The following is a 13,501-nucleotide window of genomic DNA, read 5'->3' on the forward strand; positions in this document are numbered from 1 at the left end:
TGACACAGGAGGCTGAAGATACTAAAATTAACTCTTCATTGACAAGCTGCTTGCTGGGGCAAAACTAAGCAGCAGGTGTTGGTGTTGATCATCTAAGAGAAAGATGGCTAATTCAAGTTGAGATAACAACTTTTCTGTGTTTCTGCCATTAAGAAACAAAAACAAGTAGTGAAACGTTAAATTCAGAATCTTATTACATAAACATTGCAGTTAAGTTCACTCCTATATGGCACTAGGCAGCTTACATGAAAAGTGAAGAAATGTCTGGGAAATAGTAATACAGGCCAGCAAGGAAGGGACAAGAAGGAATACCATATCTTTCTAATTCCTGTACATGTCTGCTCAGAAGTCAGCTCCACTGAGTTTAATGGGACATTCCCAGATTGCAGCCTAAAAGTAATCTGACCTATTCCAGGCAGCTCTTAGTGCCATCAGCCATAGTGAGTGTTGGTTCAGATTACTACTTCCACATAGTTTCACATGATATCTTGCTTATGTGACATCCCTGTGGTCCCAGAGCTTCCAAGGGACAAAAATGATCTCTGGATGGGTTGACGCCCCCATCCAAGGAGTGAAAGACTCTTTCTAGACAAGCTGCTAAATAGCCATTTAGCTTTACATGGGGATGCTTTTTAAGAGCGTTTTGAAGCTGCAACTAGAGCAGAATGAAGCAGTGAGCCCGCTTCTGGATGTACAGTCTTGAAAGACCTTTATTGGTTGCTAAATCACTACTAAGTGGACATTAAGGTGTTAACGCTGACATATAATTCTATAAATGGCTTGGATCCCAGGTATCTGAACCCCCCCCCCTTCCCACATTAAACCTGTTTGGGTGATGAGATCTGCAGGATAAGATAAGATCTCATGCATCATCTGTGGTTTGATGAGAGGGCCTTCTCTGTGTTGGCCCCCAGCTTGGGAAATGACATTCTCCTCATTATGCACCTTACACCACCACTGAGTGCTTCTTTAAACAATTGGCCAATACAGGCCTTTGGTCAAGTGAATGTCTTCTCCTGCACTGCTCTTCTGTACTCTTCTGCTTTGTTAAATTTGTTACTGGTCAGTTTTGTGGGTTTTTACTGTGATATTTTTGAAACCTGTCATAGAAGCATTTGGTGAAAGGAAGGCAATAAATAAATGACTAGGTGTCTCTCTCCCCCCCCAAAACATATTGCATCAAGCAAATCTGCCTCTAGGATGAATAACCTTGTGGGGAAATAAGGGAACCCCTGAGAAGCTCCTACATATAAAATAACTGTGTCCATTATTTTCCCTTCTTCCTACCTCACCACTCTGTCTTCAATTTCCACATGGCAAGACAACCATGGAGACCCAGGTTCTGATTCCTAGTCATCTGTGAACCTCACTGAGTGATTATGGTCTTGTCGTGATCTCTCAAGCCTACCTCACAGGGTGATTGTGATGTGAAGATAAAGGGGGGGTGAGACGGGGATAACTATCTTAAAATGAAAAGAAACAGCTAAAAGAGATGTTGTGAAAATGGGCAGCTTTCAATTATGTCCATATAGACTAAGCAAACACACCTTATTACCGTGACAAAGAAACAACGTGACTTTGTATCATAATATTTTAATGTTTTTAACAGTTAGTCACCGAGTTGGCAAGAAGGGTGTAGGACCTTTGAGTTTTGCCCAGAATCTGGCTAGACATGTGAAACTGTGAACACAACATGGACAAAGTCAACCTATAAAGTAAACATGGCCTAGAGAGATCAACAGAGTCATGCTTAATTTCAGGGAATTTCCCCCAACGAGGGATCTGGTTAAAGGGAAGCTGAAGGAGAGAAAGGACATTCAAATCCTTTGGGAAAGCTTGGATGCAATTTCAAATGGAAGTACCTTGGACCAAATACTTGAGAGAATGATCAGGGAGAACAGGGCCAGGTGTGTAGTATGGTCCAACTGGAGCAAAGTGAGCCATACTCACCCTATCCTGCAAGCTTCATCTGATGCTACCTTCTGTCCTTGTCCCTGCAGTGTTCCTCAGAGCAGGATGAAGGCAAAAGTGGTTCAGCTCTCCCACTCCTAGTGGTAGACCTTGGTATCTCAGATTTCAGTGGTGTCCTGTGCAACCCTCCAAAACCAGCACACCTCACCTCTGGCCTTCCATCCGATGTCATAGCCGTGGTGCCTGGTACACCGCCCCAGAAGCTCTGCTCTCCTAGATCCACCTTTGCCAGTTCCCAGGAGAGTGCAACTCCCACAGTGAAGAGAACCCCCAGGAGCCTTCTCTCTCTGTGAGACTCATGCACACAACATCCTTTTTCTGCTGGGGAATGGACTGGGGCAACAAATCCCAGCATCCCCCGTGTGCTTATGTCATATGGTACCCAATGAAGCGGAGGCTCACTAAGGGTCTTCTCCCTTTGTTGGAATAGCATGTATAGCATCATTTTCATGTTGGGGGTGCTGGGACTTGGAGTTGCAGTTGAATCCTCTCCAGTGGGATGATACCTGAAAGCTCCAATCATTCTCTCTGCCTGACTAAATGTAAGTTTTTTTCTCCCCTATCCCGAATGGAAAAGAGGATGCATAAATGGTGGTTTCAGGTATATTGTTGTTTGTTTTTATTAAATTTAAAGGATCTCAGTGTGGCAAATACATAATTTTTTTAAAAAATATATATGCTTTTTAGAAAGCCCACTTATTTTGAACAGTTAAAAAATTGGAAAAGCATTTACCGCTAATACTTTCAGGATTGCCAGGAAAAGTTCCTTTCAACCATCAAGTCTGGGTAAAGAGGAATGTTATTAAATGAACAACAGTAATGGGGGAGGCAGATTCACCTCACCAGCGAAGGCCAACCCAAAAACAGAACTACTAGTGAAAAGATCCTGTTATGGATCAGTGCCAACAGGGCAGTGGCCAATGCTGGCACAACCAACAGGGCAGGGGTGCCAACTTGAATGGTATTGTGGGGAGGGAGAGATAAGACCAGCCCCACATAATTGATCACAGTATATGGCTTGCACACATCACTTGAATGACAATGGCCACCAACTTTGGGGGAGCTGGCCCCTTCAGATATTTTGCTGAGGGAGGGGCAAACTCCTAGGAGTTTGCTGCTAGGCAGCAAGGCTTCTCCTGTCAATTATAAGGCATGAGGCGGTTTCTTAAGCACTTTTGAGGAATTTGTCTGTAGAATTATAGAATTGTAGAGTTGGAAGGGACCATGAATGTCATCTAGTCTAACCCCCTGCAATGCAGGAATCTAACTAAAGCATCCATGACAGGTGGCTTGCAATGTGTCTTTTAACCTTGCCCCCTTTTCAGAGCAGCACTTGTTGATTCCTTCACTCTTATCTCAAAAAGGTTTTCTCAGCTCTGAAAATGGTTCTCAAAAGAAAAGCAGCTAAAATGATATTGGGCTTAGGACAGAAGGATGAAGCGTATATGGCTTTTAGTTTATTAAAAAATACCTTTGAGAGGATCATGAAACTGGCTTATAACATGATGAGTGGAGGAGAGAGAGAATTTTTCTTCATTGTACTAAAACCAGGATACCCAATGAAATTGATTGTATGTATGTTCTGGACAGACAAAAGGAAATTACTATTTCACCCAGAGCATAGTTAGCTTATGGAATTCACTGCCACAAAATGTGATGGTGGCTTTAAAATATTAGACCTATATAATTTATTATAAAGCAAGGCTTTAACCAGTATAGTTAGTGGGTTGCCACTTTTAAAAACTTTTTAAATACTTTGTAGAACTCAGTAATCTTTGGAGAACAAGTTCCTTTGCTTTTTCAGACCTTCCCATAAAATAAATAAATAAAAGAAAGCATCTTTTCCAGGCTGTATATTTAAAAGAGAGGGAATTCCAAGGATGTCATCTGTGTTTCTGGGCCTCTCCAGACTGCAGGTGTATTCTGCAATTGGTCCTTGATACATTGCATTAGTGGTAGACTCTGGTTCTACAATGCTTCTCCAGTGCCACAACATTGTTGCTGTCCAGAACAATTATGGTATAAAGAAATTAAGGGATTTCATCAGGAAGTGATGGGATATGCACTGATTGGAAATGAAGCAGTATGACTATCCCAACACTTTGCAGGCACAAAGAGTATTGAAAGCTGGATTGCATGTGACTGCCCTAATAGCATAATGAGCACAAATCATAATGAATGTGCAATAAAAAGGATATCTGCACTGCAGAAGAAGGTAGGATTTAGCTGTATCATTTATTATGAAATAGCCTGTCCCTATAGGCTGCAATTCCATACCCACCACCCAGAGGTATGGAAGCTCAATTTAACACAATAGGACTTATTTCTCAATAACAGGTGTGGAGAAGCTTTTTCAGCCCAAGGGCTGGATCCACAACTTGTATGTGGCCCATTTTTGACTGGTGGGTGGGATACTCACCTGTCAATCATGAGCAGGCATAGGCTTATTTCCAATCTTAGTACTGTGGTTCCACAGCACTGAGTCTGGAGATAAGCCTCTGATTGCTCTAAAATACAGTAGACATAGGTTTATCTTCGGTCTTAGCACTGTGGGGTCCTAGTGCTAAGACCAGAGATTAAAAGCTGTTGGCTTTTATCACCACAGAATAAGTCAGCAGACAGACCAGGATGGTAAAAGGCAGCATACCCCAAAAGTATTTAATATTGTGACCACCCATGAAAGTGAACGATCTTCTCTTAAGTTTGGCCCAGTTAAATTTTAATGGGAAATTGTTCTGATTTAATAGCTTTCAGGCAATGGGTTTGGAGGAGTGGGAGAGAAATAAGAAAACAAAAACGTATAGAGCAATTTAATATGCAACATTACTTTTAAATTCTTTATTTTTTTAATGGTCAATAATTAGAATCTTAGTTTTCTGTGAAACATTTCAAAATCTGGAAATTGTTAAAAGTTCTAGCAAGGCCTCTAGGCAGCCAGTCTGCTTCTTATTAAAGGGATGTTGTCAAGGCTAGCAGTCAGGTTAGTCATCGTTGTACAACTTTGTTTTTAAAAGGAAATGTTTAGCTTCAGATTAGTCAAATCTTCAAAGCCCTGCAGATTAAATGTGAAATCTATAAATATTCTTATGATATTGATGATGCCTTTCTGAAAAGTGCTAACTTATACCAACAAAGAAATTGCAAGAAGTTCTGAAGATTAAAAAGCCTATTTTACCTCATGGCAGGCAGGGGAGAAGCCCAAGGCATTTGCTGCATGGGGTTAGAGGACAAGATGGCTCCCCTCAAATTTCGTGAACAAAAGCCAACAGGACTGGCATTTAAATCTTTCTTTAAAACTGGAGACGGGACAGAATGTTCCACTGTATCTGAGAACAGCAGGCTAGCTTAGGTGGTACCAGATAGCCCACATAGGCAGCTCTCTCCTCATTTTTTTGGCATCTGTCTTTCTCGGGAGACAATGGAGTGTAATTCTGGGGGTGAAGTCAAACTGCTAGAGAATCACAGTGGCTGCTGTGGGTGCAGAGACTGGTAGCTCATTGCTGCTGCCTACTGTGTTGTTTTTGCTGTGTTAGCAGCACCAAAGTGACCTCTCTGGGGCACAAGCCTGGGCAGTGTGTATGGATGTCCCGGGATGCCTAGATGACAAGACCCCATCCTCGGCATCACTGATGTGGTCCAAAGGAAAGCAGAGCAATATGTTTAGTACCAACTTGGCTGCAGGTGTCGCCGGAGGAAGTGTACAAGGCACCATCCAACCATCTTAGGGACTCCGCTCCAGAATTGTGTAGAGTTTACTCCTTAGCCTTTTCTTCTCCCTAAGATATCCTGCAAGACAGCAGAGGTTAAGGATCTGGCTTGACTGCACTGGCTACCAATTAGTTTCTGGGGCCAAATCAAAGTGCTAGTTTTGACCTATAAAGCCTTAAACTGCTTAGGACCGCAATACCTCAAGGACTGCCTCTTCCCATTTGAACCGACCCAAGAGATCTGGAGAGTGACAACATGAGAATGGGCCTTTTCTGTGTTTGCTCCCCATTTCTGGGGTGCTTTCCTCAGGGAGCTTTGGCTGGTGCCTTCATTGCATATCTTTAGGTGAAGTATTTCTCTTTAACCTGGTTCTAGTTACAGGTAGGTAGCCGTGTTGGTCTGAGTCGAAGCAAAATAAAAAAATTCCTTCAGTAGCACCTTAAAGACCAACTAAGTTTTTATTTTGGTATGAGCTTTCGTGTGCATGCACACTTCTTCAGATACACTTGAAACAGAAGAGTCAGACCCTTATGTATATACAGAGGGTGGTGGGGGTGGGTGGGAATGGGTGATGGGCTGATGGGAGTGGTAAACCTGGTGTTCAACTGATTAACATTATATGGCTTTAAAATGTGTTTGAGGAGGTGGGGGGTTATTGGTTTGTTTTTGCTTTAACATGTATATTTTGTATCCTCCTTTTGTATTTTTATGTTGTGAACTGCCTTGGTGTCTTTAGATGAAGGACAGTATACAAATTTAATAAATAATAGTAATATAATTTACATACATTGCTAGTGAATTGGGCCTGTATTGGTTGCCTTGCTTTGCCTTGCATTGTTGGTATTGTGATTTAATAAAATTGGCATGCCTTGTAACAAAAATACAGCAAACTATTCACAATTATACAGTTTGTTTTCTGAATGTGTTTATCTGAGCACAAAAGTATGCTATAATCAAACTCTGTTAGTTTGCCTTGTAAACATACAAAGACAGTAGTTGACTCTTGGAAATATTCTAGGCACACCTGTTTGTTGCAGGAATGAATAAATTTCTTTCAGGGTAACAGAAGGATTAGAAAAATATGTTGGATTCATCAAAGTCTATTTATATGATCGTTTGAAAGGAAACGTTTTAGCATGCTAAAGATACAAAGAATGTACAGAATGCTACCCACCACTTAAAATAACATCAATAGCAATATTATATAAACTTCCCCCCTTCAATGTGTATTATTAAACTGAAATTCAGAACCAAGTGTAAGCTGGACTTGGGATGAATGATACAACGATACGTCTCTATACAGCTGTGAAACAAATAGCTACCGTATTCCCAAGGAACAGAAATCAGGGTTTTGACTTGACTTGCAATTTATCCGCCTAGACCTTAAGAGGCCTGACGCATAAGAAACAAAATACATGAAGCAGCAGGCACCAAACAACTCAGGTTTATTCAAATAAGATATATTTCTACATGAATGCTGGTTTAAGCACTTCCACTTTCTCTGTTGGCAGTAGGAACAAACAGGAACAACCCACCACCAACAACATAGAAGAGAGAAGCTTAGAGGCTAAGCAGCAGTAACTGTAATGCCCTCTAGTGCATTCATGGCACAGCACCGTTCCATCATTCCACCCTCTTCTGCAATTTCCTTTAGAACACAGGCTTCTGAGTCAAGAAGAGCAGTGTTTCAATTCCTGGAATCTCCTGGTAGGGCTGGGAAAGTCTTCAGTCTGAAATTCTGTCTGTGTAGAACAGGGGTAGTCAACCTTTTTATACCTACCACCCACTAATGCATCTTTATTGATGGTAAAATTTCCTTACCGCCCACCAGCACTCGATGGAAGGAGGATTCAGCTCGTGCCCTAGAACCCCCCACCGCCCACCTAGAATCCTGAAACACCCACTAGTGGGCGGTAGGGACCAGGTTGACAACCCCTGGTGTAGAATATCGAGCTGGATAAACCAATAGTCTGAATGAGTATTAAGGCAGCTTGCAGTGTGCCATATTGTGCTAACCTCTTGTTCCCCCGGAGGTCAGTGCAAGGATTCCTGCTGGTGCAATGAGAATTTCCCCTCCTCCCCTTGCGTGCTCCATGCTGTCCCCAGATTTGCTCTGGAGGATTGGGGGATTCCGCTACCAGAAGAGATTTAGGGGATGCTTCAGATCGTGGAACCACATTGTCTAATTGTGAGTTAGACTGAAATGAAATTTCCAAAATTGGCACCTGGTCTCACTTTTTTCCTTTCCTTTTTTTCCTTTTTAAAACCAGCAATTTTAAATGTTTCTCTATCCTTGGACATATAACTCCTCACCACCACCAACCACAACAACTAATAGTGTTGGGCTTTCCATCAAGTAGGGCATTCTAAGTTCTGTTAGCAAACTGTGACATTTCACAGCAGTATCTATTCATCTTTGCAGCCTGGCCTTGGGATAGCATTTAATCTCTTGTTCAGCATCATTTCCTCAGAAAGCCTGTCCAGAAGGAGTTCTGCATACCTGGTGTTATTTGTTTCTAAGCAGAAATATTTCACCAACATATCATGCATAGCTGTCATTTGTATACCTGCTTCCTTGTTACTTGGTCATGCTGAGTTTTAGGTTTATGTACTGCAAATACTCAAAAATACATAACCTTGTCTGGAAACCTGACTGACTTAGCAAACTTTATAAGCTGATAACATGCACCCAGGAGGCCTACATAAGAATGAGGGGGGGAATCTCATTGATGTAGTGAGTGCTTACAATGGTTGACTGGCTTGCTGATCACAACTTCATAAATGAATGCTGCTTTTTTTAAGAAGAAAAAAAGAAAGAAGAAGCATTATTGTAGGGTGGAAGTTGTATATATAATGTTTTTGTTTTTTGGATGTCTTGTCCAGCATCCAAGCTCTTCATTAATCTTTGGAGCTTTTAAATCTACTTTTGGCAATAGATGCAAAAACACAGAAACATAACAAATCTATCTTTTAATCGTTAATCGTTGTCACATTGCCTTAGAAGTGTCCCTCATTTCTTTAAATAAAATACTTCTCTAAGCGTGCTTAGGATTCTGGGCACTCACCAGTCTAATTTCTTTAGTATAGGCTTGAGAATCTGGCAGATTGTCATATTTATGGAACTGATTAATCTCAAGGAAAGGAAGGGATAATATATAGTTGTATTAGTCATCATTAATTATCCTATGTACATGCTATAATTCATTATGTTTGGAAGCAGAGAAGGTGCAATCTGCCAGAGGAAGGAGATGAAAGCAACTCTTAGTAATATGAAAATCAATGATAAAGAATATACATTTTTAAGATAAGCCAGTGGTGAGTTTCTATCCAACAACTGAATTATTCATGTAAATTTATTTACTTGCAATTACTGGATAATGACATACGCTCAAACTAAATTCTGATTTACAATTTTTCTTTTGTAAAATATTAAGATACTGTATGAAATACTCACCTTGTATTCCATTCAAGCACCTCAAAAGGGGGAAATTAACCTTTTGCTTCACAGGGATGAATTCAGAATGTACATGGCTAATATTTTTACATAATGGGGAAATCTATAGGTAGTAAACAACTTGTTGTCTTCCTAATTGCCTATTGTCTTTCTAATTACCTATTAGTAGGTCGGCAGTTTGAATTCCTGTGACAAGGGTGAGCTCCTGTTGTTTGGTCCCAGCTTCTGCCCACCTAGCAGTTCAAAACCACGCCAAGTGCAAGTAGATAAATAGGTACTGCTCCGGCAGAAAGGTAAATGCCATTTCCATGCACAGCTCTGGTTCGCCAGAAGCCGCTTAGTCATGTGGTCACATGAGCCAGAAGCTGTCTGCGGACAAATGTCAGCTCTCTCGGCCTATAGAGCGAGATGAGCACGCAACCCCAGAGTCGTCCGTGACTGGACCTAACGGTCAAGGGTACCTTTACCTTTACCTTTATGGTCAGATTCAATAAGGTTGCTGCATCTAATCTCTTCCAGCCATAGTCCTAACCCCTTGAACAAATATAACAATCTTCTATATTTATACTACAACTATTAAGTTCTTTTTTAAAAGAAATAAACTGGCTCCCAAAAGAATATTAAACCTTCAATCTAAATTCCAAATTCCTTCATATTTCTCTCAAAGTTTTAGGCTCATAGCACCCTCAGCTCTCACTAGTAAACTTAGTGGGAAAGAGCTGTGATGAACATAGTACTCCTGTCTCTCATAACAGGTACTTAACTTTTTTGTGAGTCTCAACCCTATTTGCCTTTTAAAATTTCCTTTGGGTACATTGGGCCTTCCTTCCTTTTTTATATTGTTTTAGTTCCTTGCTTTAGTTACAGCCCTTTCTGAACTTTTCACATGCACATTTTATTCAGTACTTGTAAGATTTGTAGCTTTAATGTTGCATAAGCCACAATTCTCGTAATATTTGCTTTGCTCACAGCAGTTTATCACAGAATTCAGTGAGATTACAGAGGATGGATTTGCCGATCCCAGGATAGAGATGCATTGGCAGGGGCGTAGGAAGATAGGAGCGGTGGGGGCGGGCCACCCTGAGTGGCGCAATCCCAGGGGCGCCATCGCAGCTGCCCGCCCTGCCCCTGTGCACGGCATGCCCCACCCCCAAAACGCGTGCTGCGCTCTGCCCCAGAACACATGCCATGTCCCTGGGGGCAGCGTGCCTGCTCTCCACCTCCGGTGGTGGAGCATGAAGCTCTGCCGCTGTGCATAGGTACATTGTAGGACTGATTTATTTATTTTAAATGGAGCATATTGTCTATATGAGATTTGTTGTTTTGTGTTATGTTGACACAGTGACTATCCTGCCTTATGTAAAACCCAACAATATAGACAAGTAAGGAAGTAAAACTGTACTGAATACTACATTAACCCTATAATTTGCTCCTTTATTAAACATTGATTTCAGAGACCCATTCGAGCTCTGATTGAAACAGTATGGAGAGCTTAGAAGCTGGCTAAAGTCTATTGGAACTTCTGCAACTGCAAAATTTAAATTATTTTCATCTGCTTGTAAGTTTGAATAAAATGTGTTTAGGGCTGCTGGGGTCTGAGTTCAAAGAATAATTGTGGTTTGCCAAGGCAAAAGAGAAGGTTATTAAACCAGTGTTTATGTACACAATGAAAGCTTAAAAGTGGTTAAACTTTGAAGTGTTTTTTTTTAATTATTACTGAGTGGAAATGAAAGTGAAAAATAACCCCAATAATTTATTACCCAGTGTCATGTTGGATCTTCTAACAGCATTTATGTAGCACATTTCAAGCATTCAATGTAGTTCTTATACATTATCTTGGTGATCTTTACAAGAGACTGTTAGGGCAGGTCACTGTGGTTATCATCATGTTGCTACCGAGGCCTGAGAGCAAAAAGGATTAGTGGTTTGCTTTTGATGAAATGGTGAATTCATGGCCGGGGTGGGATTTGAACTGAGTTCTACCTGTTAAGCTTCACTAGCTTGCTTTATTCAGCAAATGCAGATATAATAACACCATGGACATGTGTAAGTCTTTATACTGTTATACATGACTTCACACTCAAGAATCTAGAAACAGTTAACAAATTGTTCAAAAAGGATTAATTAATCTGCTTTTTCTTGCCCCTTCTATTATTGTGTCAGCAACCTGCTGCAAAAAAAACCCCTGTATTATTCGGTAACCATATGTGCAATAAAAGGCAATTTTGTTTTTGAATAAATTGATGCTTAACACAGGAAATATGTTCACAGAAGTGCCCAAACTTCTTCACAGAGCTTTCTTTTTCTTTGCAACCAGCTCTGCAAATAGCAATGATGCCGTTAATTAATGTGCAGAAGTATTTCTTCATATAAATGAAGATACTCATAGCAAGTTCAGTTTTGATTTTTTTTTAAAAAAAAACCAACAACACCAATTTTGTGCTTATACAATTATCTCCGGTAAATATCATTTAACATGCTATCAAATGACACTTCAGACTTTGCAGGCAGCAGAGTAATTTTGAATTCTGCATATTTATTTCAGTGAAGTTAGCCCAGATTTATATGAAAGTGTCATTAAAAATATAGACCAATGTGTTTATTTTAATGTGTTAGCTATTATATTATTTACATTTTGTTGGTCTTAGCAAAATATACTTGGGGGAGATGTTTTCACCCTTGCCCTGACGGATGATAGTTGTCCTTTGGATGCTGTTTCACATCCTACATGGAGAACTACTTTGATAAATGTTTGTTTTTCATTGCAGTAACTTAGCGTGTTTTCCCCAGCATAAAATATAGCCTTCTAGACTTTTGGCATACAGTTTACTCTGAGCTTTGGGGATGGAGGGAATAGCCCAAGTGTTAAAAGGAGCTTCTGGTGGAGGATTGGATTGATTTGTGGGGCGGGGATTCTATAAGAAAATAATATTTGTTTCTTCATCATTTCCCTATGAAATAGCGCTGTGCTTCACAAATATGTAAGTTGATAAACTGTCACACCAATGGTAGATAAGCCTAGAATAAACCTGGAACTTTATGAAAAATTGTGTCCTCTTCAAGGAGGGCATGTGTTGCGGTGTGATCACGAAGACTGACCTCACCGTTCGTGTGGGTGGGATTGTTTAGTCAGCCACAACAACCCAATTGGGTCCCTCGGTTGCTGGGGTAATTCTGGCCAATGGGGCTGAGAGAATTTGCAGCCGGGGAACCTATTTATACCATTGTGTTGAGCTTCCTCTTAGTGCCTCGTGCACCGGTTCACCCGCCCACTCTCCCTATATTTAGGGTCTTGCTATGACCTTGCTATGCCGTCGTGGGTCGTGGGTCGTCTGCTTTTGGAGCAGGGGCCCAGTAGGAATTTTCCCATTTGACTGATTGGCTGGTGCCACTTGGGTTTTGCCTGCTGTGTAGCAAATCGTCACTTTGTAAGGTTTGGCGGTTAGGCATTGGTTCAAGGTGTGGTGAGGGGAGGTTGTCACACCTGCCCCTCCCAATGTGCATTGGGGTATTCCGTTAAAGGAATCCAGGGGCTCACCATGCTTTTGTCTGATCCCCTTCCAGGGTTAGGGCCACGCCAGAGCACCTGGGAGCATTTTGGGGTGAGGTTGCGTCTGTGGTAGGACCAATGCTCCCCCAGGATGTTTACCCTTACAGGATGTTTAACGGGGAGAAATGTAAAGTACCACTTGGGCAAAAAAAAATGAAAGGCACAAATACAGGATGGGAGACACCTGGCTTGAGAGCAGTACATGTGAAAAGGATCTAGGAGTCTTGGTAGACCACAAACTTGACATGAGTCACCAGTGTGATGTAGCAGCTAAAAAAGCCAATGCAATTCTGGGCTGCATCAATAGGAGTATAGCATCTAGATCAAGGGAAGTAATAGTACCACGGTATTCTGCTCTGGTCAGACCTCACCTGGAGTACTGTGTCCAGTTCTGGGCACCACAGTTCAAGGATACTGAAAAGCTGGAACATGTCCAGAGGAGGGCAACCAAAATAGTTAAAGGCCTGGAAAGAGGCTTTAAAACGCACATAATAAGAAAGGCATTGTATAGTGTTTGGTCCAGGTATAAAGATCTGTTAGAAAGAAAAACACCTAAATGGATTTCACCGTTAGAGGCCAAGGTTCGTAAAAGAGTAAACACGGAACCCAGTTAGCCAAAATATAGAGATTTGTTGATTCAAGAAGGAGACCAATGTAAGTTAAAGACTTATGAGGAGTTGAAATGTAATTTAGATGATTGGCTCCAATATCATCAGATAAATGAAGTTTTTAAAATGGATAAATTAATTGGTTTTCAACTAGAGAAGTCAAAGTTGGAAACAGAATTGTTAGAACCTAAGTCGAAAATACTTTCCAGA

General features: G+C 41.0%; 1 protein-coding gene across 7 annotated transcripts in view; it reads left to right on the plus strand.

The window, feature by feature from the left end:
• Positions 1-13,501, plus strand: part of NAV3 (neuron navigator 3) — a 448,025-nt gene that overhangs the window by 270,556 nt on the left and 163,968 nt on the right. The window lies entirely within an intron of this gene.

Source organism: Zootoca vivipara, chromosome 9 (genome assembly GCF_965207765.1).
Source record: "Zootoca vivipara chromosome 9, rZooViv2.hap1.1, whole genome shotgun sequence".
Taxonomy (NCBI): domain Eukaryota; kingdom Metazoa; phylum Chordata; class Lepidosauria; order Squamata; family Lacertidae; genus Zootoca; species Zootoca vivipara.